The sequence below is a fragment of the Ornithorhynchus anatinus genome, chromosome 14, assembly GCF_004115215.2.
Source record: "Ornithorhynchus anatinus isolate Pmale09 chromosome 14, mOrnAna1.pri.v4, whole genome shotgun sequence".
Classification (NCBI taxonomy): Eukaryota; Metazoa; Chordata; class Mammalia; order Monotremata; family Ornithorhynchidae; genus Ornithorhynchus; species Ornithorhynchus anatinus.
Window position 1 is genome coordinate 50,068,678 of NC_041741.1, and position 16,641 is coordinate 50,085,318.

The window sequence follows — 16,641 nt, forward strand, 5'->3', positions numbered from 1 at the left end:
CCAAATGAGAGTCCGGTCCTCACTCGAAATACACCATCAACCATGGCGTCGTTGGTAGGGAATCTCAGAGAGCAGAGAGATAAAAAAAAAAAAAAAGGTGGTATTTGTTAAGCGCTTACTATGTGCAAAGCACTAAGCGCTGGGGGATACCAGGTGATCAGGTAGTCCCACACGGGGCTCACAGTTTTAATCGCCATTTTACAGATGAAGTAACTGAGGCACAGAGAAGTGAAGTGACTTGCCCCAAGTCACTCAGCTGGCAAACGGCGGAGCCGGGATTCGAACCCATGACCTCTGACTCCCAAGCCCGGGCTCTTTCCACTGAGCCATGCTGCAGAGAGCGATCGTAGAGGCTACTGAAGTTGGCAGCTTTCTCTTAGGTCCCAGACCTGATTTCCATTTGTGGCAAGGATTCAAATGGAAAAAAAAAAAACCGAATAACAAAAATTGTGATATTTGTTAAGCATTTTACTCTATGCCAAGCCCTGTACTAAGCAGTGGGGTAGATACAAGATAATCAGGTCAGACAGAGTCCCTGTCCCACAGATGAAAAGTGTAAGGCTCACCCTCGAAGAGCCCACCTCCTCAAGAGAAGACGAGGTAAAACGGATCAGTCGTCCCATCGGCGGTATTTACTGAGCGCTTATTGCGTGCAGAGCACTGTACTAAGCGCTTGAAATAGTACAGTGTAACAGAGTCGGTAGACCTGTTCTCCGCCCACGATATGCTTACAGTCTAGAGGGGGAGACGGATCTTAATACAAATAAATTACGGTTCTGGACACTAAGGTGTTGTGAAGCTGAGGAAAGGGGGACTCAAAGGGGCAAATTCAAGTGCAACGGCGATGCAGAAGGAAGAAGGTGTGGGGAAATGAGGGCTTAGTTGGGAATGGAAACAGAGAACGTAAAGGAAGTGATTAATAAATACCGGAATTATCGTTACTGGTTTGGCGCACAGCGTCAGGAAAACTCTGGGAGTCTGGGGAGTCAGGAAAACTGGTTTCTACCCCAAGTTCTTCTCCACTAACGCTGCGTGACTTCAGACAAGTCACCTAACCTCTCTGTTCCCCAGTCTCCTCATCGGTAAAATGAGAGTCAAAAATACCCTCCTTATTTAACCTGATGGGAGAAAGGAGGGAGATAAACTGGGAAAAAAAAAAAACTGGTGTGAAATGTTTGGGAAAAATACAAATCGTGTGAGATAAATACAATACAGCAAACGGCAAGGCAATGTTTTTGGAAAGGATTGCCACCTCTTTAAAGACAAACGCTGAAATCCACACCTGCACCTTAACTTCTGTAGCAGATCTGTAGCGAGATCGTCAAGCACATTATGTAAATGCTTGCGAACGCCCCTAATTTCTCTTTTATAATGCATCTTCATCTTTTCCTTCGGCCCAAAATCCCTGCCAAAACAGCACATGAATTCATCATGTTGCATTGGAGAATACTGCAGTAATAAAGATGGAATACTGAGAGGACAACATCCTCTGAGGTTAAAGTGAATATCTTTCCTGCTTGCCAGAGGGACAGAGAAACTGTCAAAAGACAAAAGTCCGCCAGACTTGAGGTAATGTAGATCCAACAACATAAATTATACCCCTCTGTGCCTCAGTTTCCTCCTCTGATAAATGGGGGGAAGCTTCCTCTGCTTTCTCTGCCTCTTATTTATTTTTTGAATGGTATTTGTAAAGTGTTTACTTTGTGCCAGACGCTGTTCTAAACTCCGGAGTGGAAATAAGGTAATCTGGTTGGACACAGTCCCCGTCCCGCATGGGGCTCACACTCTTAACCCCCATTTTTTACAGATGAGGGACCCGAGGTGCAGAGAAGAGAAGTGATTCGCCCAAGGTCACGCAGCAGATGAGTGGTGGAGGCGGGATTAGAACCCAGGTCCTTCTGACTCCCAGGCTGGGCTCTGTCCACTAGGTTACGCTGCCTCTCTTGGACTGTGAGCGTTGAGTGGAATAACGTTGGTGTTTGTTAAGCGCTTACTATGTGCAGAGCACTGTTCTAAGCGCTGGGGTAGATACAGGGTAATCAGGTCGTCCCACGTGAGGCTCACAGTTAATCCCCATTTTACAGATGAGGTCACTGAGGCACAGAGAAGTCAAGTGACCTGCCCACAGTCACACAGCTGACAAGTGGCAGAGCCGGAATCGAACCCAGGAAGCCGGGAATCGAGCCCGTGGAATGGAGCCGTGTCTCCTCTAAGTATCAATTAATTGTATTTATTGAGCGCTTGTTAGGCACAGAGCACTGTACTAAGCTCTTGGAAGAGTCCAATACAACAGAATTAGCAGGCACACTCCCCGCCAAATATCAGGTATCTTCCCCGGTTCTTGGCTCTTAATAGGTGATTGATGAATGCCATAATGAGGAGAATAATGGTTATTTTTGTCTGCCCATTTTTTGCCTTTAGATTGCCAGGGAGTTCAAAACCTCAACGTTTTTCTGAACAGATACAAGGCATCCCTAATAAATTGGAGACAACAAAAAGGCGGGCCCAATTTTGATCTTTGTAATAATAATAATAATTGTGATATTCGTCAAGAGCTTACCGTGCGCCAGGCACGGGTAGTAACTGCTGAGGTGAAGCCAAGCAAATCAGGTTGGACCCGGTCCCTTTCCCACGTGGGGCTCACACTCTTAATCCCCATTTTACAGATGAGCTAACCGATTCACGGAAAAGTGAAGTGACTTGCCCAAGGTCACAGAGCAGACGAGTGGCGGAGCTGGGATTGGAACCCAGGTCCTTCCAGCTCCCAGGTCCGGGCTCTCTCCACTAGACCAGGATCTTCTGGACTGTAAGTCCGTTGCGGGCGGGGAACGTCTCCCTTCGTTGCTGAACTGTACTTTCTAAGCGCTTAGTAGAGGGCTTTGCACCCAGTAAGCGCTCAATAAACACGACTGAGTGAATGAATCCATAAAGAGAAAACGTTGGAAGAATTTGCTAGCTCCGACTATTTACCCCACCCTGAAGTGGAGATAGATAAACTCTTCCCTGGGTGATTCTCCGTACTGGTAGCATCATTCAATTGTTAGGAGCCATGGGGATTTTAGATCTTGGGGTGCTGGGGGCGAGGAGGGTGAGGAATAAAACCCCGAAAGGTCCACCTAACGTGTCTTGGTCCTGAACGGTTACCGGTAACCTAGCAACTCCCTGAATAACTTGGAATATCGGCCAGCGGAAGGGAAGGATCATAGAAGATGGAACTGTAAACGGCCAGAGGGCGAGGTCAAATGTCATATCCTTGCGGAGACGACACAAACCGGGAATTAGATTGTGAGTAGCTTGAGAGCGAGTATCACGTGATCTTACAGACTCTCCCAAGCGCTCGGTACAGTACTCTACTCTCCCCAGCTTCTTTCACACCATCCTGAAAACGCATCACAGTGAAGCAATTGATAGAGCCCGGGCCTGGGAGTCAGAACCACCTGGGTTCTAGTCCCGACTCTGCCACGTAATAATAATAATAATAATGTCGGTATTTGTTAGGCCCTTACTAGGTGCAGAGCACTGTTCTAAGCACTGGGATCGACGCAGGGTAAGCAGGTTCCACATGAGGCTCACACTCTTAATCCCCATTTTCCAGATGAGGTAACTGAGGCACAGAGAAGTGAAGGACTTGCCCAGCGTCACACAGCTGACAAGCGGCAGAGCCGGGATCCGAACCCTTGACCTCTGACTCCCAAGCTCGGGCTCTTTCCGCTGAGCCTCGCTGCTTTGTTTGGTCTGCCGTGTGCCCTTGGACAAGTCACTTCACTTCTCTGGGCCTCAGTTACTTCATCCGCAAAATGGGGATTGAGACTTAGAGCCCCACATGGAACAGGGATTGGGTCCAACCCAACCGACTTGAATCCACCCCAGAGCTTAGTACGGTGCCCGGCACATAGTAAGCTCTTAGCGGTTAGCACAATTATTATAAAGGCCTTTACGTCCAAACATTTCCCCCGTACGGGCCACCCGGTCTGTGGGAAATGTTGTTTGAAACGATCTCTGGGACAGAGGCAGCTGTGGAGGCATCAGCAAGAGCCGGGATTTGGGACAAGAGCGGGGAGGCGTCTCTGCAGTCGGCTCGACTGCAGCCAATTTGCCCTCTCCTTCTCCCGAGGAGGCCGCGGTCTCTCTGGAAGGCATCCAAACGGGAGAGGCGAGCTGCATTTTACAGTCAGAAGTGATAAAGGATCTTCCCTCCTCTCCAAGGCTGCAGGGGGTCCTGGTGGCTCTTTCGATCAATCAGTGGCATTTAGGGCAGAGCGCTGTACTAAGCGTTTGGGAGAGTTCAGTACAACAAGCGTTCACTGTCCACAAAGAGCTTACGGAGAAGCCTGGGACCCAGAAAGTTACGGGTCCTAATTCCCCTTGTCTGCTGCGTGACCTCGGACGAGTCCCTTCGCTTCTCTGGGCCTCGGTTACCTCATCTGCAAAATGGGGATTGAGATTGCGAACCCCGCATCGGACAGATACTGTGTCTGACTTGATCTGCTTCTATCCACCCCGGTGCTTGGTACAGTGCCTGGCGTAGAGTAAGCGCTACAAAATGCCACGGTGATTATTATTACTATTATTATTACGATGGGCACTGTGGGGAAGAAGGCTGTGGGAAATCTCTAATAGGGAAGAAGTAGCTTGGCCTAGTGGAAAGAGCACGGGTCTGGGAGTCGGAGGACCTGGGTTTGATTTGATTTGATTTTTGCAAGGCAGGATTCTGCATTCAGCTTCTCTGCTGTCGGCGGAGGTTAGCGGGTGGAAGTAATATGATCAAACCGTGATATTCATCCAACACCTCCTCGGGGACGGGGACTGTGTGGACTTGCGCCATTTTATTCTCCCAAGCGGTCAGTACAGTCCTCTCCTACAGTAGCTGCTCAATAAATATCACGGTTTGATGGTATTACTTCCACCCGCTAACCTCCGCCGACAGCAGAGAAGCTGAGTGCAGAATCCCGCCTTGCAAAAATCAAATCGAACTCTCCCCTTGGTTGATATCCACCGGTCCATCCGCTCACTGGAAAATAGAGCATCCTTGGTCTGAACCGAAAAGACCTCCCTCGTCTCGGGGAAAGAGAATTGCCGAATACAATCAAGGGGTCCCGACTGCATCCCCGACTTACTGTGTGACCTTGGGTAAGACGCTTAACCTCTCTGGGCCTCCGCATCTCCACCTGCTAATCTCTGCCCTGAGCTCCCTCCCAGGAGTGGTACAAGTATGAATGAGTCCCTCTGCGGGAAAGTACCAGGAGCACTCGAGACTACAGGGGTGACACCAATCTCAGAGAATATGCTATTAATATTTGAATTGGAACTCTCCTCTCAACTCAATTTGGGCTAATAACTATAATTTGTCTTCACATTGTACGAAGGTGGCTTGCTTTCCAACTCTGACAATCTCTTTAAAAGAAAAGAGCTACCCGATATTTTATTCCAAGAGGGTCTGAGATTCTCTATAACCGGAGAGAGCGGGGCCTTCCTTCCTTCATTCTTTCGAATCATCGTCGCAATAACCGAGGTATCCGTTAAGCGCTTATTACGTGCCACGCATTGTACCAAGCGCTGCGGTAGATACGAGATCGTCGGGTCCCACCTGGGGCTCCTAGGAGGGAGAACAGGGATTAAATCCCCGTTTTGCAGACGAGAAAAACAGAGGCCCAGAGAAGTGAGGTGATTTCCCCCAAGGTCACACAGCAGGTTCGCGGTGGAACCAGAATTAGAACCCAGGTCCTCCGACACCCAGGCCCGCGATCCACCCGCTAGGCCATACTGTCACCGAGCTGTTGATTTTCTCTGGGGAAAACGACGTCTCGACAGAGGGTTACGTTGAAGAACTCCCTGCCCACCTGATCCCCCTGAGATTTCATCGTCAATCAATCGCTCAATCAACCGATGGTATTTATTGAGCGCTTAATGTGTGTGGAGTCCTGGACTGGGCGCTTGGGAGAGTCCAATAGAACAATGTTGGTAGACACGTTCTCTGTCCACGACGGACTTACGGGCTGGGCTGGGGGGGAAGGGAATCTTTTATGCTTGGGACCAATCACGCTATCTTGGTGCTCAGTACAGTTCTCTGCACACAATAGATTGTAAGCTCCTCAAGGACAGGGATCAAATCCTACTCACTCAATCACCCTCTCCCAGGAGCTTAGCACAGCGTTCTTCACACAGTAGACCGTACACCCTACGCTCCTTGAAGGAAGGGGATCACGCCTACCAACTCTATTGCACACTCCTAAATGCTTCGCTCAGTGCTCTGCACTCAGTAAGGGCTCAATATATACCAGTAGTTGATGGATTGATTGATTGATTGATTGATTGACTGATGGGCCGGTGAAACATCTATAAGCCCGGTACATTGATCTCCTTGGTCCATCTCCTCTTCATTAACCCATCATCTTCATCATCATCATTTCATCCTAATCCTCCTCCTCCTCATCTGCTCCATCTCTGATCACGATGGAGAAGCAGCACGGCGTAGAGGATAGAGCACGGGGCTGGGAGTCAGAAGGTCTTGGGTTCTAATCCCGGATCCGCCGTTTGTCCGTTGTGTGACCATGGGCAAGTCAGTTCACTTCTCCGGGCCTCAGTCTCTCATCTGTAAAATGGGGATTCAGACCGTGAGCCCCACGTGGGACATGGACTGTGTCCATCCTGAATTACTTGTAACTACCCCAGTGCTTAGTACAGTGGCGTGAACAAGTACAATAATTATTGTGATTATTACTATCATGATTATTAATCAATACAGTCATCATCTGCATCATCAACGTCGTTATCTTTTCTCTACGCACACCAAACGTTCCATAAATATCGTACTCAATACCCTCCTCTATTCCACTCTAGACTGGAAGCTCGTTGTGGTCAGGGAACCCGTCTGCCAACTCTGCTCTATTGTCCTAACCCAAGCGCTTAGTTCAAGACTCTGCCCACGGTGAGCACTCAATAAACGCTACTGATGGATGGATCGATCGATCTATCTTATGTACGGGGCTCTGTATTGGATTCCTCCTGTCTGTTGAATCCTTAACTGCGTGCTGTGTCGACAGCACCGAAGTGGGCACCAAAGCAGTGTACTATGTGTCTGTTAATACGGGGCACTCTACTGAACACCTACTGGGTGAAGAACATCGTGCTGAGCACCTGGGAAAATGCATTAAGGGTAAAAGACATCGCTCCTGGACTCAAGAAGCCTAATCGGTAATCAATGAATTAATCAGCGGATGTATTGAGAACTTGGGCGAGTACCCTGGCCTAGGGGATAGAGTATGGGCCCGGGAGTCCGAAGGACCTGGGTTCTAATCCTCACTCAGCCACTCGTCTGCTGCGTGACCTTGGGCAAGTCAGTTCACTTCTCTATGCCTCAGTTACTCGTCTGTAAAATGGGGGTGAAAACTGTGAACCCTAAGTGGGACAGGGACTGTGTCCCACCTGATTATCTTGGATCAACCCCGGCCTTTAGAACAGTGCCTGGCACATAATAAGAGCTTAATAAATATCACAGTTATTATTATTATTATCGTTATAGTACAACCAAGTAGGCAGACGTGTTCCCTGCCCACAGCGATTTACAGACTCAAGGCAAGCAGGCAAACCCAAGAGGCTGATCAACACGCCCTGATAAATATTCAGGAAGACAGCAGTCTAGATTCGACCAAAGGGTGATGGCATATCCCTTTCTGCATAAAGTCCAACCAGGATTTGTGTTCAGAACAATCCATCCCTAGATATTTAGCAATAAGGTCAGCTATAATCAGACGCCAAGACCGGGATAATTGGGGATACTCGAAAGGACCGACTCTGGAAGATCGAAGTTACATTAATAAATACATTTCTTAAGTAGACACAGCCACAAACTGCATCTCCCGACACGGCTGAAAACAAATTATCCTTTCCATTAAAAAACCAACAGAACGAACCCCAAAAGACTGTTTGGTTTTTTTTTCCCTGAGAGGATTATAATTCAGCCATTTTAATTATCTAGCGGATTCAACCTGGTGTCCAAATTCTCCGGCAGGGAGGATATGGGGAGGAGAAATTAGGTTTGTTAGAGCACTCGCCGGAGACGGTGCTACCTCCTGGCTGAGGATTCTAGGGCACCTCTGAGCCGGACGCTTGTGTGGCGTCCAGAGTGGCCCACCAGACATGGGCAGGCAGAAATAAAATCCTCCAGTCCTGAAACCAAAAACACCCTCTGCAGGATCCCTAGATTCTCAATGGATCTTTTTCAGAAATTCCTTCTTTCACTCACCAAACCAGGATCACCCCCAGGACCCTGTTCGGCCGACGGCTTCGGTTTGCTCACGGTTCCATTCCGATGTTTCCATTTCTACCGCCTTCACGGAGATCGTTTGCTGCAGAAAAAGCCCTCCCAGTTCAACACTCAAATCGCAAGTGCTCAGATAAAGATGACTTTTTTTTTTTAAAGAATTAAGAGGATTGAATGAAGGGAACGATACATCCCCTTCACCATCGCTTGGAATTTATCGTCTGGGCAAATTGTCTGTCATGTTTCCCCCTGAAGGGTCGGTGTTGTTTTCTAAGACGGAAACGGCCTACGGGCTTCCGTCTCCCAGAAAGAGTAGTTAGGAGTAATATTTATCGAGCGCTTACTTAGAGCGCTTAAAACAGTGCTTGGTACATAGTAAATGCTTAATGAATACCATTATTATTATTATGTCGAGTGTTGTATTAAGCTCTTTGGGAGAGTACAGAGCGATTATTATACCGGCTAATCAAGTTGGACATAGTCCCTGTCCCACACAAGGGACTCACGATCTTAATCCCCATTTCACGGAAGAGGAACTGAGAGCCGCAGAAGTTAAGCCACTTGCCTAAGGTCGCGCAGCAGACACGTGGCAGTGCCAGAATTAGGACCCGGGTCCTTCTGACTCCCAGGCCAGTGCTCTATCCCTAAATATGCACTAATCAAATCCTAAAACGAGACTGCCCCCTTACCCTACCCCACAGGTGCCCGTCCAGCTATCTCTCCCCACTGGATATCCTGTCATTTTTCATTTCCATTTTTAGCAGGACTTCAGCTCATGAGGAAGGTCCTCTGCCCGTATCAAGTCGAATTCATTTTGCAATTAAAATTTCAAAAGAGGCAGCACCCGGCAAGTCATTAAAATCCCAGATCTAATCACTCCTCCGCGTTTTCAAAACTGCTTTTGAAACTGACCCCTGAGATGTTGGGTCTTTTGCGTAGTTTGGGTGTCCTATCGATCGACTGAAAGACAATCCACCACCAACTGGCAGGTTTTCTCATTATTCTGCTTATATTTATGTCCCAAACTAATCCTCTCGCCCTCAATCTCCCCATTCCCCCTTTTCCCCTTTTCCCCCCAGCCTGCTCAGCTTCACCAAAAGATTTTCCCGTGCCTCTTTCGAAGCCTGTCGAAAAAGTCACCCCTCCAGAAGTTCTTCCCTTATTAACAAACTGTTCTAAGTTCCTCGGAGCCGTACTAGATTCCTCCCGTGGACAGAGCACTGTTGTAAGTGCCCCTGAGCACTGCATAGAGGTGCCTATCACGTTGGTGTTTGTTAAGCGCTTACTACGTGCAGAGCACTGTTCTAAGCGCTGGGGGAGATACAGGGTGATCAGGTTGTCCCACGTGGGGCTCACAGTCTTAATCCCCATTTTACAGATGAGGGAACTGAAGCCTAGAGTGGCTCAGTGGAAAGAGCACGGGCTTAGGAGTCAGAGGTCATGGGTTCGAATCCCGGCTCCGCCACTTGGCAGCTGTGTGACCGTGGGCAAGTCACTTCACGTCTCTGTGCCTCAGTTCCCTCATCAGGAGAATGGGGACTAAGACTCCGAGCCTCACGTGGGACAACCTGATGACCCTGCATCTCCCCCAGCGCTTAGAACAGTGCTCTGCACATAGTAAGCGCTTAACAAATATTAACATCATTAAGAAGTGACTTGCCCACAGTCACACAGCTGACAAGTGGCAGAGCTGCCTATTCTATGCAGAACACTGTTAATAATAATGTTGGCATTTGTTAAGCGCTTACTACGTGCAGAGCACCGTTCCAAGCGCTGGGGTAGACACGGGGGAATCAGGTCGTCCCACGTGGGGCTCACGGTCTTCATCCCCATTTAACGGATGAGGTCACTGAGGCACAGAGAAGTGAAGTGACTTGCCCCCAGTCACACAGCTGACAAGGGGCGGAGCCGGGAGTCGAACCCATGACCTCTGACTCCCAAGCCCGGGCCCTTTCCACTGAGCCGCGCTGCTTCTCTTAACACTTCTCTTACACTGTTGCCTCTGAGTCCTGTACATGGCACTGTACGAGGTGCCTGCTGTGTGAAGAGCGCTGTTCTGAGTGTTCCTGAGCACTGTTCGCGGTGCTGTATTAGGTGCCGGCAGTGGGCAGAGCACTGTTCTGAGCACTTGGAGGACACACAGAAGTGTAAGATACCACGCCCGTCCAAAGGAGCTTACAGTCCAGTGGGGAAACACGTGGAAATGTAGATGCGGAGATCGATCCATCAGTGGAACTGATTTACCAATCAACGGTATCGAGTGCTTGGGAGGGTACAGTGATTTGTCCGTTCCAAGCGCTTAGTACGGTGCTCTGCGCATAGTAAGCGCTCAATAAATACTACTGAATGAATACAGCGCCGTTCATAGACGTGATCCTCTAGGAGCTTACAGTCCACTGTGGGCAGAGCACGGTACTGAGCGCCCGGGAGCGTCCACTACAACAGGGTTCCCTGCCCACGCCGTGCGGTCAGTCTAGAGGAAGAGCGCCACACCCGAGGGCTTGCATTTCCCACTCTATGCCCCTCCACCAGGGGGAGCTCTCCCCACCCATCGCCATATTCCCAACGGTGGGGAATCACGCGGCCTCGATACTAGATCCCAGGCCCGGGGGCAGAAGGATCCGGATTCTAGTCCCGGCTCCGCCACGGGTCTGCTGCGTGACCTCGGTCAAGTCGCTTCACTGGGCCTCATCTGTAAAATGGGGGTGAAGACTGTGACGCCCCAAGCTGGGCTGGGTCTGACCTGATTTCCCTGTATCTACCCCGGTGCTTAGAACGGTACCTGGGACATAGTAAGCGCTTAACCGATACTATAAAAAAGGCAGAATAAAAGGGAGGCTCAAGACGAATACCTGAGTGAAACTCAGACACGGATTAAGTGCCGAAAGAGGAGAGGATCCCATGTATATGCATCAGTACTTACTGTGAACGTGATTATGCATTTTCAGTATCCCGTAAATGCGGACACATTGGTTCTCTCTGTCTCTCTTCCCCTCCGTCCTTCTCTGCCCCCCTCCAGGCCTCTCTGTCTCTCTCAGCCCGTCTCTCCCTGTCTTGCCGTGTCTCTGATCCTCTCTCTCTGCCCCCCTCTCCCTCCCTTCCTCCTCCCCTCGCCGCCCCCCAGTTGGCCTACCTCTCCTCCTTTCCGAACGTGCCCGGTGAAAATGCCACAGAAATGAATCTTCCACCTCCAAGGAGGAGAACGCCACAGCGCCTAAGTCGAAATCGCAGCGAGGGGGACTCGAGTTAGATTTAGGGAAGCAAGACGGTGCCTGGCATATAGCAGGCGCGTAACAAAGGCCAAAATTATTATCATTCCTGACCACGATAATCCGACCGGGAGTGTCTGTGGAGTCCTTCCGAAAGAGCCAAGAACTGGAGGATGGATAAAAGGACTTAAGGCGGGGCTTGGATCCACTTAACGAGTCTTTTCCTCCCGTTATCTTCTCTTCGATATCCGCTCATCCCCACAGGGGAAGCCGCTTGGCCGAGCAGATAGAGCCGGGGCCTGGGAGGCGGAAGGTCATGGGTTCTAATCCCAGCTCCGCCACTCGTCTGGTGTGTGACTTTGCGCAGGTCACTTCACTTCTCCGTGCCTCAGTTACCTCATCTATAAAATGGGGATTAACACTGTGAGCCCCGTGCGGACCAGGGACCGCGTCCAACCTGATTTGCTTGGATCCCCAGCGCTCAGCATAGTGCCTGGCACATAGTAAGCGCTTAACAAGTACCACAGTTATGGTCTAGAATGTGAGCTCGTTGTGCGCAGGGAACGCGCCTGACATCGTGTTGTACTCTCCCAAGCGCTTCGTATAGCGCTCTGCACACAGAAAGTGCTCGACAAATACGATCGAATGAGTGGTGTGTGTGTGTTTCCGTGAAGCCTTTTCCTTTCACGTCGAAACAGGACTGATTTTTTTGTTTAACAGTCAGTGGAGAGTAGGTTGCCGGGAATCCCGTAAATCCTCCAATCGAATGATATAGGCCCGGCCCCAAGCCGGGCCAGGTCGGTGATAGATGCACCGAACGGATCCAGAAGGAATTTTCCACGTTGGCTTTGCATATCAAACCTGCTGATTGCTCCAGTTTCTCTCTCTGCCGCAGTCACCGGCAGGAAAGCTCCCTTTATGAGGCTTCGCGGTGAGCTGGGGAGTCTCTCTCTCTCTCGCCTCCCTTTAGCCATCCTTTGTTCTATACGGACTGAACTCCGAGAGCCCCTCGGCCCCTCCCTGCAACGTCCAGGACGGCCCCCTGCGTGCGGGGTGACCTTGGGTGAGTCACTTTACTCCCCTGGGCCTCGGTTTCCTCCTCTGCCAAGTGGGGATTCGATATCTCGGAAGACACGGGGGCAAGGAGAACGCCACCCGCGCCGTCGTAAACCACCTCGAGAGTCGACCGGGAACCGGTCGCTCTACTGAGCGGCCTGGTCTGTGTAAGCGGCGTGGCTCAGTGGAAAGAGTAGGGGCTTGGCAGTCAGAGGTCATGGGTTCGAATGCCGGATCTGCCTCTTATCGGCTGTGTGACTGTGGGCGAGTCACTTCACTTCTCTGGGCCTCAGTTACCTCATCTGTAAAATGGGGATTCAGACTGTGAGCATCACGTGGGACAATCTGATTACCGCCCCCCCACCCCCCAGCACTTAGAACAGTGCTCTGCACATAGTAAGCGCTTAACAAATACCAACATTATTATTATTATTTAGTGAACGTCGCCGCTGCTTCTGCCGCTCAGTAGTAATGAATTAACCGAGGCCGGGACTACGGGTGCTGCTTAGTAGAGCATGGCTCAGTGGAAAGAGCTTGGGCTTCGAGTCAGAGGTCACGGGTTCGACTCCCGGCTCTGCCACTCGTCAGCCGGGGTGACTGTGGGCGAGTCACTTCACTTCTCTGGGCCTCGGTGACCTCATCCGTAAAATGGGGATTAACCGTGAGCCTCACGTGGGACGACCTGATGACCCTGTATCTACCCCAGCGCTTAGAACGGTGCTCTGCGCGTAGTAAGCGCCTAACGAATACCAACAAGGCGGTAAAGAGCCATCCTCTCCCGTGTCCTTAGGATGGGGTCGTGGTTTGGGTCTCCATCTTAGCAATGCTAAGCTCTCCTCGGCCGTTTGGTGATCTTTCGTATAATTATTTATCACTACCATTATTATTACGCTCTCCGTTAGGCACTTACTCTGTGTCAAGCACTGTTCTATGCCCTGGGGTAGATACAAGTTATTCAAGAGATACAAAAGTTACCAGTTACAAGAGATGCAGGTTATGCGAGGGAAGCGGCAGGGTGCAGTGGATAGAGGACGGGCCCGGGAGTCAGAAGGTCACGGGTTCTTATCCTGGCTCTTCTACATAATAATAATAATAATGTCGGTATCTGTTAAGCGCTTACTAAGTGCAGAGCACTGTTCTAAGCGCTAGATGAGATACAGGGTCATCAGGTTGTCCCACGTGAGGCTCACAGTTAATCCCCATTTTAGAGATGCGGGAACTGAGGCACAGAGAAGTTAAGAGACTCGCCCACAGTCCCACAGCTGCCAAGGGGGCAGAGCGGGCATTCGAACTCATGACCTCTGACTCCCAAAGCTCGGGCTCTTTCCACTGAGCCACGCTGCTTCTCTACACGTCTGCTGTGGGACCTCGGATAAGTCACTTCTCTGTGCTTCAGTTACCTGTTCTGTGAAATGGGGATTGAGGCTGTGAGCCCCTCGTGGGACCGGGACTGTGCCCAACCTGATTCGCTTGTACCCACCCCAGCGCTTAGTACAGTGCCTGGCACATAGTAAACGCTTAAAAAACACCAGAATACTAATAATAAATAATAATTCGGGTTGGACGCAGTCCCGGGCCCACATGGGGCTCACGGTCCAAGTAGAAGAGGGACCGGTTTTTGAATCTGCATTTTACAATTGAGGAAACCGAGACCCGGAGAAGCAAAGTGACTTGCTCAAGGTCACATAGCCGGCAATCGGAACCCAGGTCCTCTTTCCCGTAGGCCGCGCTGCGTGGCAAGGATCTTTGAAAGCAACAGACGGGCAGCTAGAAAGAGGGAAGGAGGACTGAGAGATGGAGAGTCAGAAGGCAGGCAGGCGGAAAAACAGACCGACGGACGTAAGATAGAGAGAAGATGGATGGATGGCCAGATAATTCGATGGATAACTAGATAGCCAGCCAGACAGACAGCTACAAGACAGATAAAGAAAAGATAGCTAGATAATTAGATGGATAACTCGGGAGAGAGACAGAGAGGTAGATAAAGAGAAGCGGGATGGCCGGATAATTAGATGGCTCTCTAGGTAGACGGACAGACCGATAAATAAATAACAAGCAGCCTGGCTCGGTGGAAAGAGCCCGGGCTTGGGAGTCAGAGGTCATGAGTTGGAATCCCGGCTCCGCCACTTGTCGGCTGTGTGACTGTGGGCGAGTCACTTCACTTCTCTGGGCCTCGGTGACCTCATCTGGAAAATGGGGATTAACCGTGAGCCTCACGGGGGACGACCCGATGACCCCGTATCTACCCCAGCGCTTAGAACGGTGCTCGGCGCATAGTAAGCGCTTAACAGATACCAACATTAGTATTATTATTGTTATTATTACCCTAGTCCCCCAGCGCTAATATAAATATCCTGATTCTCTCCTATTTCCCCCATCTGTAATGCACTGGAACGTCATGCGTTGTAATGCCGCACACAGGTAAGCGCTCGGTAAATGCCGTCGACCGATCGACCGACGCATAGGTACGTAGAGATTAGAAGATGGATGAGTGGCCAGGTAGTCGGATGGCGCAGTGGATAGAGAACAAGCCCGGGAGTCAGAAAGTCGTGGGTTCCAATCACGGCTCCGCTTCCTGTCTGCTGTGTGACCGCGGGCGAGTCACTCTACTTCTCCGTGCCTCGGTTGCCTCATCTGTAAAATGGGGCTGGAAACTGAGTCACACATGGGCCAGGGATTGTGTCCAACCCGATTCGCTTGCATCTACCCCAGCATTTGGTTCGGTGCCTGACACACGGTAAGCACTTAACAAATGCCCAAATTATTATTGTGATTATTATGACCAGGTAGACAGGCAGGTAAGCAGAAGAAAAGCCAGACGCTAATGGCAGCATCTCCTGAGATCGCATCCATTTCGCTAAGGATGCCCACACGCCGAACAAAACCAGAGCAAGAAGATCCTGCGGGGCACCTTTTTTCTGGACCCATAAAAGCGATTCAGATGGCATCTGCCCCTTTTCAGAAGACGTTACCTGTGTTTCCGTAAAAGCTTTCTTTTATCCATAGAGATGAGGAACAAAAAGAGGTTGATGAGGGAAGTCGAGAAGGTTGGCCTGTGCCCCGGGACCGCTCCCGAGGACATTTCGGAGACCCCGCGTGAACGCGGAACGCGATCGAGAATGCGTCACCTCTGTAACTGGCCTCTTCGGACGGCCTTGAGCGGTCAACGTTCAGCAATCGACGCTGGAGTTACAGCCGCCTAAATTAACTCCGGGAGACCGATGATAATAATGACAATAATCGTGGTATTCCTCTACGCTTCGCTCCTCCGGTGCTAACCTTATCGCTGAACCTCCATCTCGTCTATCTCACCGCCGACCTCTCGCCCACGTCCAGCTTCTGGCCTGGAACGCCCTTCCTCCTCATATCCGACGGACAATTACACTCCCCAGTTCAAAGCCTTAGCGAAGGCCCGTCTCCCCCAAGAGGTCTTCCCCGACTGAGCCCTCCTTTCCTCTTCTCCCACTCCCTTCCGCGTCACCCTGACTCGCTCCCTTCATTCAACTCCCCTTCCAGCCCCACGGCACTCATGTCCATATCTGCAACTCATTTATTCGTATTAACGTCCGTCTCCCCCTCCAGACTGTAATCTTTTGTGGTCGGGGGATGTGTCTGTTATATCGCTGTATTATATTCTCCCGAACGCTCAGTGAAGTGCTCTGTACCCATTAAGTGCTCAATAAATACAATTGACAGACTGACCGATCCGCTTCATGCCGGGGTGAATGTAAGATCTGCCATCTGTGTGCTGTGTGACCTTGGGTGTCACGTCACTTCTCTGTACCTCGGTTCCCTCGTCTGTAAAATGGGGATAAGGACCGTGAGCTCTGTGTGAGACGGGGACCGTGTCTAACCTGATCGGCTTGGATCTACTCCAGTGCTTCATAGGGTAACTAGCACATAGTAAGCACCTCACCAACAACATTTTTAAAAGAGAAGGTCATCAAGCCCCACAAGGGGATCATAGTCTAAGTTGGAAGGAGAACAAATTGTGGTATTTGTCAAGCGCTCACCACGTGTCAGGCACTATACTTACGCAGCGGGGTAGATACAAGGTAATCAGGTTGGACACTGTCCCTGTGCAACGTAGCGCTCCTGGTCTCAATCCCCATT

At 50.4% G+C, this 16,641-nt stretch overlaps 1 long non-coding RNA gene across 1 annotated transcript; it reads left to right on the forward strand.

Annotated features, from left to right (window-relative positions):
* The first annotated feature begins 3,178 nt into the window (after positions 1 to 3,178).
* Positions 3,179 to 8,420, forward strand: LOC114816440. Its single transcript, XR_003764216.2, has 2 exons — positions 3,179 to 3,285; positions 8,254 to 8,420. It is a non-coding gene; the product is annotated as an uncharacterized LOC114816440 (long non-coding RNA).
* The last annotated feature ends 8,221 nt before the right edge of the window (positions 8,421 to 16,641 follow it).